Source organism: Pteropus vampyrus, unplaced genomic scaffold (genome assembly GCF_000151845.1).
Source record: "Pteropus vampyrus isolate Shadow unplaced genomic scaffold, Pvam_2.0 Scaffold290, whole genome shotgun sequence".
In the NCBI taxonomy this organism is placed as follows: domain Eukaryota; kingdom Metazoa; phylum Chordata; class Mammalia; order Chiroptera; family Pteropodidae; genus Pteropus; species Pteropus vampyrus.
The window spans coordinates 970,944-982,424 of record NW_011889071.1 but is presented as its reverse complement, the minus strand read 5'-3'; the positions used below and the strand labels follow the sequence as shown (position 1 = coordinate 982,424).

The following is an 11,481-nucleotide window of genomic DNA, read 5'->3' as shown; positions in this document are numbered from 1 at the left end:
CTTCAGGGTACACTAAACAGCTGCCTCGTCTCCCACTGAATCCTCGAATTTTCAGCAAAGTGCCTAGTACATGGCAAGGGACACAAATATATTTTTTGAAGAAATGAATAATATGTAGTGTAAAGTTTATGTCCTTAACTACTGTATGAAGTTCCCCTCAGAGGCTGTGCTTGGGGTGGACAAAAGGCCCTTTGTCAGCTCATTCGCCGGTGCAGGCGCAGGTCCCGGGTCGGAGTGGCAGGGAAGGGGCCTCCCCATGCAAGGGGAGCCCTCGCCTCCCCGCCGTGCTCACTGCCTGCTGGTTCCTGCTCAACAGCCTTTGCTCCGTGCTCCTCCCTCACTCACCGGACAATAAATGACACTTGATTTCCCCCACCGGTTTACTGCCCTGGCCTTTCATTCATTCATTCATTCACTCATTCGCTCATCAAATATTTATTGAGTACTTATCACCTGCAAGACATTGAGGATATAGCAGTGGAAAGCACAGATAAGGCCACTTTTTTTTTTTTTTTACCTCTAATATTTGTCCTAAAGAAGACAGACAAAAGTGGAATAAAAAAAATTAATTAATGAGAAATTATCAGGTAATTTAAATAATTTAAAGAAGAAACATGGTATCATAAATCCCAATTATTATGAAAAAAATGTAATAGTTACTGTTCTCCTTTTTTAAAGATGTTGGATACCAAAAGGTAAATTTAGATCCTTATCTCATACCAAATCAAAAAATGAACATAAAATGGACCAGAGACCTAGATGTAAAGTTGAAAACTATAAAACTTTCAGAAGACTACATAGGAAAAAAAAAAAATCTTCGCGAACTTGGCTTAAACAAAAATTTCTTGGATATAACACAAAAAGCACAATATATTAAAAAATTGATAAATTGGACTTCATCAAAATTAAAAACTTTTGTGTTTTAAAGGCACCATTAAGGAAATGAAAAGATAAATTGCAGACTGTGAGAAAATATTTGCAAATAATATGTCAGATTAAAAAATAAATAAAAAACTTGTATCCAGAACACACAAAAAACTCTTACAGTTCAGTAGTAAAAAGAAAAACAATCCAATTTAAAAACAGGCAAAACATGTGAATATATGTTTCACTAAAGAAGATATATGAATCGCTAATAAGTTCATGAAAAGATGCTTAACATCATTAATCATTTGGGAAATGCAAATTAAAACCACATGAAGTACCACTTCACACCCACTAGAAAGGCTATAATTTAAAAGACATACCCACAGTGAGACACATTCTAATTAAATTGTCAAAGTTAAAGACAAGGAGAGAATCTTAAAAGCAGCAAGAAAAAAATAACATGTTACCTACAAGGGAACCCTCGTAAGACCGTCAGCAGATTTTTAAGCGGAAACTTTTCGGACCAGAAAGGAGTGGCAAGAATACTCCATCTGACGAAGCTGTTCTTCAGAACCAAAGGAAACAGGAGAGTTTTCTAGACAAACAAATGCTAAAGGAATTCAGCACCGCTAGATAGGCCTTGAAATGTCAAAGGGACTTCTCCAAGCTTAAATAAAAGGATGCTAATTAGTAACAGGAAAACATCCGAGATTATAAATCTCATTGGTAAAGGTAAATATACAGTTAAATTCAGAATACTCTAATGTTATAATGGTGGTGGGTAAGTCCCTTATAAATTTAGCATGCAGGTTAAATAACAAAGCATTAAAAATAATTATAATTACAATAATTAAGTCATGGGTAAAAAGAGATAAATTGGGACATGAAAAACAAGGAAGACAGCAAGAGAGGAAGACAGAAAGTAATTACAAAACAGCCAGAAAGCAGTGAACAAAATGGCAATGATAGTAAGTCCATCTCTCTCAATTATTTAAATGTAAATGGACTAAATTCTCTGAAAGCTGTAGAGTGGCCGAATGAATTTTATTTTTTTTTAAAGACCCAACTATGCTGCCTGTAAGAGACTCACTTCGGTTTCGAGGACACACACAGACTGATGGCGAAGGGTTAGATATTACACAAATGGAAACCAAAAGTAAGTTGGGATAGTTATGCTGACAGACTATAAGCCCAATACTGTAATAAGGAACAAAGATGGTCGTTATGGAATGATAAAGGGGTCAATCCAGCAAGAGGACATAACATTTGTAAATATTATGCACCCAACATAAGAGCACCTAGATGTACAAAGCAAGTATTAACAGACCTAAAGAGAGAAAGAGATAGCAATCTAATAACAGTCGGGGACTTTAATACCCCACTTTCAACCATGAATAAATCATCCAGACAGAAAACTAATGAGGAAATATTGGACTTAAGCTACACGTTAGACCAGATGGATTTAACAAACATTTACAGAACATTTCGTCCAACAGCAGCAGAATACACATTCTTCTGAAGTGCAGATGGAGCATTCTCTATGATAGATCATAGGTGAGCCACAAAACAAGTCTTAATAAGTTGAGGAAGATTGAAATGATAACGAGCATCTTTTCTGACCATGATGGTTAGCTACCTTTATTATTTTTAGAACTCATTTGACAAGTAAATGAGGAATTCAGACATGGTCTAGTTTGCGAGTTTTGAAGGAGGGCTGTGTCTAATTATTTGATATTGTTTCCAAAAAGTACAGTGAGCATACAAAGCAAATTGGGGTGTTAATCTAGGGGTCATAGGCTTGTGGCAAAATCATTTCACTCACTGAAAACATGTTGACTTCTACTGCGAAAAGTAACAAAGTGTAGGCAAAAACAATGGAACGAAAGCAATAGCGTCCTATTTCTACCTGATTTTAAAATCTCCTTTATAAAACAATTATTCATACTCCGAAGAGCCAAAGCAATCTTGAGAAAAAAAAGAAGGTGGAAGCATTATGCTCCCTGATTTCAAACTATATTATAAAGCTGTAGTAATCAAGACAGTATGGCACTGGCAGACAAACAGATCAATGGAACAGAATAGAGAGCCAAGAAATAAACCCACACATATTTGGCCAATTAATTTACAACAAAGGATCCGAGAACATACAATGGGAAAAGGACAGTCTCTTCAATAAACGATGTTGGGAAAACTGCACAACACAAACCAAAGAATGAAAGTGGACCACTATCTTTCACCAGAAACAAAAATTAACTCGGCATGAATGGAAGGCTTGAACGTAAGGCCTGAAAGCATAAAACTCTTAGAAGAAAACATAGGCAGTAAACTCCTTGACGTGGGTCTTGGCAATGATGTTTTGTATTGGACACAAAGAGCAAAGGCAGCAAAAGCAAAAATAAACAAGTGAGACTACATTAAACAAAAAGCTTCTGCACAGCAAAGGAAACCATCGAAAAATGAAAAGGCATCCTATAGAATGGAAGGAAATATTTGCGAATTGTATATCTGATGAAGAGTTAATATCCAAATATATTAACTCTTAATTAATATATTAAGAGTTAACATATTAACTCTTAATTATATTAACTCTTAATTAATATGTTAAGAAATCATACAACTCCATAGTGTAAAAATATCTCATTTAAAAACGAGCAGAGAAACTGAATAGACATTTTCCATAGAAGACATACAATGGCCAATAAGTACATGAAAAGATGCTTGTCGCTAATCATCAGGAAAATGCAAATCAAAACCACAATGAGACATGACCTCACACCTGTAGGGATGGCTGTTATCAAAGAGATAAGAGATAAGCAGTGTTGGCAAGGATGTGGAGAAAAGGGAGACCAGTTGGCGGGGTTGTAAATGGTGCAGCCACTGTGGGAAACAACATGGCAGGTCCTCAAAAAATTCGAAATAGAACTACCGCGTGACCAGCAATCTCACCTCTGAGTATATATCCAAAATAAATGAAAACGGGGCTTCAAAGAGAGATCTGCACCCCCATGTACACTGCGACATTGTTCACAACAGCCAAGACGCAGAGACAACCTAAGTGTTTATCAACAGATGAATGGATAAGAAACTGTGATGTATGTACATCACGTAAAGACAGACAATAACGTGAGTTGGCAAGGACGTACATCGTTTTGCCTTCATTCTCGTTGGTGAGCGTATGAAAAGGTGCATCCACTTTGGAAATCATGGCGGTTTTCTAAAACGTGAGACAGAACTTTACCATATGATCCAGTAATTCTATTCCCAGGTAGCTAACCCAGAGAAACGAAAACAATGATCACACGAAGACTTGCACTTGGAATGCTCTCCGCAGCATTAGTCATGATAACCAAGAAGTGGAAACGGTCCAAATCTCTCAGCTGGTGATTAGGCGAACAAAATGTGGTATAGCCGTATAATGAAACACTATTCAGCAGTAAAACAATAAAATACTGATACTTGCTACAACGTGGATGAACTTCGGAACACACTGCAAAGTGGAAGAAGCCAGTCACAAAAGACCGTATGTGGTATAATTCCATTCATATGAAATGTCCCGAATAGCCAAATTTATAGAAACCAGAAGGAGACCAGTGGTTGCCGGGGGCTTGGGGTAGGAGAGGGAGTTAACTGCAAAGGGGCAAGTGAGACCTCACGGGGGCGAGGGCAGAGTTCTGAGACCCGATGCTGGCGAAGGCTGTACGAGTGGGGGAATTAATAACGACAGTTGAATTATACGTTTAAAACTGGCAAGTCTCATGGTATGTTATCATACCTCGATGAAGTTATTAAGAAAAAAAGATTGGGGTGCAAGAGCAAATTAAAACATAAAAAGTTAAAAGCACAAAGTTATTAGAAAAAAAAAATTTTAAGCCATTAGAGAACCCTGTCTTCATTCTAAAGTGTTGACTGGCTAGATCCCAGTGAGAACGTCAGGATTCATTTTTTATTAGTTTCCATTCAGTCATCCAGTGGAGACGTCTTCCGTTTGGATTTCGTGGTGGAGAGGGGCAGGGAGGGCACCCCTGCTGGGCGAGTAGCCTTAGTTAGCCTTCCTCACGCGGTCCTCGGCCTTTCGCCTTTACTGATTGACATCTGGTCTGCTTTTCTATCATCCTCCCTAACTTATTTGAATCGTCCTCACCCTTGGTTTGATTTTTCTCTGTTTTGTTTGTCCCATCCTTTACACGCAAACCAGCTCTGCCCGCCCCCCTCCCTGCCCCCGGTTAACCTGCCCTTCACTTTCCAGCCCCCCGCCTTTTCAACTGTGCCTCCCGGTCCCTCCCAGTCCTTTCTAGCAGCAGAAATAGAGAGAAGGGTTCCGTCCACTCCCTTCGGAGTCCTGTGTGGCTCTCCAGGCCGGTGGAAACTGCTGGAATGTGTCTTCAGCACATTCCAGTCCACCCAGTCGGGGAGAATGAGCCCTTGCACAATGAGGAGGAGTGTTCTACGGTCTGTTATTGTTATCTCGCATTGTCAGACTCTTCGAAGAAACGGGGGATTAATTATTGACAAAGTCGCGATGAAACTTTCACTAAAATCCTTTCACACCTGGCGTTGGGGCAAAGGAGGCCTATAAGCCAAACATTTCAAGGAATTAAAAAAAAAAAAAGAAGTCTCCCATTTTAATTTCCATTTCTCTCAAACATTTTAAAGTCGAGGGAAGGAAAGGCTCTTTGTGAGAGAGAGAACGACTGGAACTTTTGAAAGGATACGAAGTAGAGATATAGATGAGTAATAAATTTATTTCAAAATCTGATCATTTCTCTTGGCCTGTAGGGGGCTTTCATGAATAACCATAAATTTCTTTCACTTCCGGAGGGCCTGTGTAAAAGGAACATTCCGTAAGAGAAAAATTCTACCCATGGGTGGTAATTACACAAAACCCTGAGTCATTAGACACTATTAATTGTCTGAAATGTAACCAGAAGAAAAATAAACATCGGGAAGGAAATCTGGCATGACTGCAACTGAGTTTAAGTGCTACCACCTCCCGCCCACCCCCTCGGCCCCCTCTGTAGGAAGAATCTCAGTCGGTGCCTAAAAATTGATTTAATTAACTTCATGTGACTTTTTAGTAACGCGCGAAGATTTTCAGTTACTTAACCAGCTAGCGAGCGTTGTTCTTCGTTTCACGAGAGAGACTCCAAAACTCCTCTTACCCAGGGTTTTCTGATTCCACTTTTCTTTTCTTCGAATCGGCGATGTTCACGCAGTTAACGTTTCATAGGAATCCACTCGAGTGGAACACTTCCACGGGCCACAGGCGCCGACCGTCACGCCCCGGCAGGTGGACACTAAGTCTGCCCTGGCGGCCAGGATGTGTCAGCGGCCTCACGTGCCTCTTCCCCTCCTCCCGCCGCCTCGAGCTCCACACCCCCAAACTCCAGGCCCTCTGCTCTTCCGGCCCTGGATAAATGTACCCACCTCTGTTGGGTCCTTGACACCATCTGACGCGATCTTCCTGATCACACCCCTTCTCCCCTCCGCCCAGCAGCCTGCAACATCAGCTCAGGCCCTGGGGGACTCGTCTCCGAATTGTCTCTCGTCCTGCCCTCTGCTCATCCTTCCTCTGCATGTCGTCTCTCTGCCACCACCCTGTGTGTGGCCCTGGCTGGCTACAGTCGCCATGGGGCCTCCAGGCTCCCCTGACTTCGACCCCGCACACGTTCTGAGGCCAGTGCACGCTCTGACCAGCTCACGCACCGTCACTGCTGGCCTTCAGGTCCCACGAGGCTCTCTTGCCCAGGGAACAGGTGGGCCTCCTGTGCCCGGTACCCAAGAACTTGCCGGCTCTGGCCGCCCCGGGCCGTCCCTCGGTTACTGGACATGATCCCACAGTGCTTTCTGCGCCCACACACGCTGCTCCCGAGACGGCCCTGCACGGTCCCGTTTCCCGCCTGCCCGTCCTCCCGGGCACCAGGCTCTGTCAGTCATCGTCATCTGCCAGCGTTGACCTGCTTTGAACGGCTTCCCCAGGAAGCTTTCTAGGAAATGATTTCCAACTTCCCCTTCCTTCTTTTCGTACACAGCACGATCCTTCATCTTTATAGCCATGCTCTTCCTCCCTCAACGGACCAAAGACACACACTGCCCCAAAGGACAGACAAGCGGCCTTTTTTTCCTTCCTCTTTTGATAAAACAGACAGCCAAGTATGGTGGAAAGAGCACGCATTTGAGAGCCAGCAGGCATGAGTCTGAATCCTGACTGCGCGGCTCACCAGCCGAGTTACGCTGAGGAAGTGACCTAACCGTTCTGAGACTTTCCTCGCCTGTGACGTGGGGATGCTGAGGAATGCCAAGGCTAGTGACACTTAGTGACAATCGAAGGACTCAAGCACCGTGAGCGGCACACATTCGAGATACAGTCTTCCGAAAGCATTTGTCTGTTTCAGCCCTGTTCTCACAGTCAGTGCCCATATGTCACGCTGGCTGTGACAGAGGCAGCCGGACTTGGGCACAGGGTATAATTCCATTCATATGAAATGTCCCGAATAGCCAAATTTATAGAAACCAGAAGGAGACCAGTGGTTGCCGGGGGCTTGGGGTAGGAGAGGGAGTTAACTGCAAAGGGGCAAGTGAGACCTCACGGGGGCGAGGGCAGAGTTCTGAGACCCGATGCTGGCGAAGGCTGTACGAGTGGGGGAATTAATAACGACAGTTGAATTATACGTTTAAAACTGGCACGTCTCATGGTATGTTATCATACCTCGATGAAGTTATTAAGAAAAAAAGATCGGGGTGCAAGAGCAAATTAAAACATAAAAAGTTAAAAGCACAAAGTTATTAGAAAAAAAAAATTTTAAGCCATTAGAGAACCCTGTCTTCATTCGAAAGTGTTGACTGGCTAGATCCCAGTGAGAACATCAGGATTCATTTTTTATTAGTTTCCATTCAGTCATCCAGTGGAGACGGCTTCCGTTTGGATTTCGTGGTGGAGAGGGGCAGGGAGGGCACCCCTGCTGGGCGAGTAGCCTTAGTTAGCCTTCCTCACGCGGTCCTCGGCCTTTCGCCTTTACTGATTGACATCTGGTCTGCTTTTCTATCGTCCTCCCTAACTTATTTGAATCGTCCTCACCCTTGGTTTGATTTTTCTCTGTTTTGTTTGTCCCATTCTTTACACGCAAACCAGCTCTGCCCGCCCCCCTTAACCTGCCCTTCACTTTCCAGCCCCCCGCCTTTGCGACTGTGCCTCCCGGTCCCTCCCAGTCCTTTCTAGCAGCAGAAATAGAGAAGGGTTCCGTCCACTCCCTTCGGAGTCCTGTGTGGCTCTCCAGGCCGGTGGAAACTGCTGGAATGTGTCTTCAGCACATTCCAGTCCACCCAGTCGGGGAGAATGAGCCCTTGCACAATGAGGAGGAGTGTTTTACGGTCTGTTATTGTTATCTCGCATTGTCAGACTCTTCGAAGAAACGGGGGATTAATTATTGACAAAGTCGCGATGAAACTTTCACTAAAATCCTTTCACACCTGGCGTTGGGGCAAAGGAGGCCTATAAGCCAAACATTGCAAGGAATTAAAAAAAAAAAAAGAAGTCTCCCATTTTAATTTCCATTTCTCTCAAACATTTTAAAGTCGAGGGAAGGAAAGGCTCTTTGTGAGAGAGAGAACGACTGGAACTTTTGAAAGGATACGAAGTAGAGATATAGATGAGTAATAAATTTATTTCAAAATCTGATCATTTCTCTTGGCCTGTAGGGGGCTTTCATGAATAACCATAAATTTCTTTCACTTCCGGAGGGCCTGTGTAAAAGGAACATTCCGTAAGAGAAAAATTCTACCCATGGGTGGTAATTACACAAAACCCTGAGTCATTAGACACTATTAATTGTCTGAAATGTAACCAGAAGAAAAATAAACATCGGGAAGGAAATCTGGCATGACTGCAACTGAGTTTAAGTGCTACCACCTCCCGCCCACCCCCTCGGCCCCCTCTGTAGGAAGAATCTCAGTCGGTGCCTAAAAATTGATTTAATTAACTTCATGTGACTTTTTAGTAACGCGCGAAGATTTTCAGTTACTTAACCAGCTAGCGAGCGTTGTTCTTCGTTTCACGAGAGAGACTCCAAAACTCCTCTTACCCAGGGTTTTCTGATTCCACTTTTCTTTTCTTCGAATCGGCGATGTTCACGCAGTTAACGTTTCATAGGAATCCACTCGAGTGGAACACTTCCACGGGCCACAGGCGCCGACCGTCACGCCCCGGCAGGTGGACACTAAGTCTGCCCTGGCGGCCAGGATGTGTCAGCGGCCTCACGTGCCTCTTCCCCTCCTCCCGCCGCCTCGAGCTCCACACCCCCAAACTCCAGGCCCTCTGCTCTTCCGGCCCTGGATAAATGTACCCACCTCTGTTGGGTCCTTGACACCATCTGACGCGATCTTCCTGATCACACCCCTTCTCCCCTCCGCCCAGCAGCCTGCAACATCAGCTCAGGCCCTGGGGGACTCGTCTCCGAATTGTCTCTCGTCCTGCCCTCTGCTCATCCTTCCTCTGCATGTCGTCTCTCTGCCACCACCCTGTGTGTGGCCCTGGCTGGCTACAGTCGCCATGGGGCCTCCAGGCTCCCCTGACTTCGACCCCGCACACGTTCTGAGGCCAGTGCACGCTCTGACCAGCTCACGCACCGTCACTGCTGGCCTTCAGGTCCCACGAGGCTCTCTTGCCCAGGGAACAGGTGGGCCTCCTGTGCCCGGTACCCAAGAACTTGCCGGCTCTGGCCGCCCCGGGCCGTCCCTCGGTTACTGGACATGATCCCACAGTGCTTTCTGCGCCCACACACGCTGCTCCCGAGACGGCCCTGCACGGTCCCGTTTCCCGCCTGCCCGTCCTCCCGGGCACCAGGCTCTGTCAGTCATCGTCATCTGCCAGCGTTGACCTGCTTTGAACGGCTTCCCCAGGAAGCTTTCTAGGAAATGATTTCCAACTTCCCCTTCCTTCTTTTCATACACAGCACGATCCTTCATCTTTATAGCCATGCTCTTCCTCCCTCAACGGACCAAAGACACACACTGCCCCACAGGACAGACAAGCGGCCTTTTTTTCCTTCCTCTTTTGATACAACAGACAGCCAAGTATGGTGGAAAGAGCACGCATTTGAGAGCCAGCAGGCATGAGTCTGAATCCTGACTGCGCGGCTCACCAGCTGAGTTACGCTGAGGAAGTGACCTAACCGTTCTGAGACTTTCCTCGCCTGTGACGTGGGGATGCTGAGGAATGCCAAGGCTAGTGACACTTAGTGACAATCGAAGGACTCAAGCACCGTGAGCGGCACACATTCGAGATACAGTCTTCCGAAAGCATTTGTCTGTTTCAGCCCTGTTCTCACAGTCAGTGCCCATATGTCACGCTGGCTGTGACAGAGGCAGCCGGACTTGGGCACAGGGGTCTGATCTGGATTAGCAGCTTTAAGAGCACCCTCCCGTCCCAATGGGCCGGGGGCGTGCCATCTGAACTGCTGGCCCCGTGCGCCCGGGAGCATTCCGGCCAGCCTTAGTGGCTTTCAGGCGCTCAGATTTCTGAGTCATGTGGTCTGGGGTGAGACCAATGAAAGGCGCCCACAGTGATTCCCCCGTGTAGGGCCCAGGCCTCAGCCCCGTGACTTGACAAAATCGACCTGGTTTTGGTTTCGTTTTCATTTTTGCTCCTTTTATCTGTTGCCCTCACTACATCCTAACGCACCTCAAGGCACCCACGCCCGGCCCGAGCCTGGGCTGGGACCCGAGCCCTGGGAGACAGTCAGTGAGAAGCACTGGTCAGAAACACTGAGGGTACCTGTCAAGCAATAAGCAAGGCGTCTGATATTTATTCATGGCATTTTAATGGGCAGACTTCATAGCCGTTGTCTTGCAGCCATTGAAGGAATGTCTGCCACTTCAGCGACTGCGGTGGGTGATGTGTACGGACTGATCTGTGTCACCTGCTCTATACTCAGTCTTCCTTTTGAATCAGTCAGGATTTGGACGGGAAGAAGGGAACAGAGGGAGCGTCCGTGAAGCCGCTCTTGAGGTTCAGAGCACGGAAGTCCCCTGGGGCCTTCGCTGACCACGCAGAGTGCCCAATGGGAACACTGGAAATGCCTGCGTTTGGGGGAGTAGTTAGAACAGTTCTAAGTGATAGTGAAATTACAGGGGAAAAAATCTCCAAAGAGCTTGAGAAAAAGCAGCCAATACAAGAGAATCGAAAGGTGCTGTAACCCAAGCAGTAGGCAAAGTAAAACCAGGAGTGTCCTTGGAGCCGTGAGAGCTTGCTCCGGATACGGGGCCAACTGTGCTGAAAATGCAGATCTCCAGGCCCCACCTCCAGAAAATCAGATTCGGTCCGTTTGAGGAGGAGCCCAAATCCAGGCTTCTCACAGTGTATCTGAATTTGTTGTGGACCCACTTTGAGAAGCACTGGCGCCTCTGGTTTTACAAATAAGCGACACCCTCTTCCCCCACCGAAAACCAAAATGCTCAGTGTAAGTTCGTTCGACATCCAATTTCTCTTTTATATTTCTAATATCGACCTTGCCACATGGGAGACCGGAATGATCTTTCGTGGCCCGAAGCCTCAGCTAAGACGAGAAGAAGCCTTAGTTAAGTTCAAGTGAGCGTTGGGATATTACGCCCACGCAACCC

General features: G+C 45.6%; 1 long non-coding RNA gene across 1 annotated transcript; it reads right to left on the bottom strand.

Moving 5' to 3' along the window:
- Positions 1-517: 517 nt before the first annotated feature.
- On the bottom strand, positions 518-6,164 carry LOC111729929. Its single transcript, XR_002776465.1, has 2 exons — positions 6,027-6,164; positions 518-531 (listed from the first exon to the last, which is right to left on the bottom strand). It is a non-coding gene; the product is annotated as an uncharacterized LOC111729929 (long non-coding RNA).
- Positions 6,165-11,481: the final 5,317 nt, after the last annotated feature.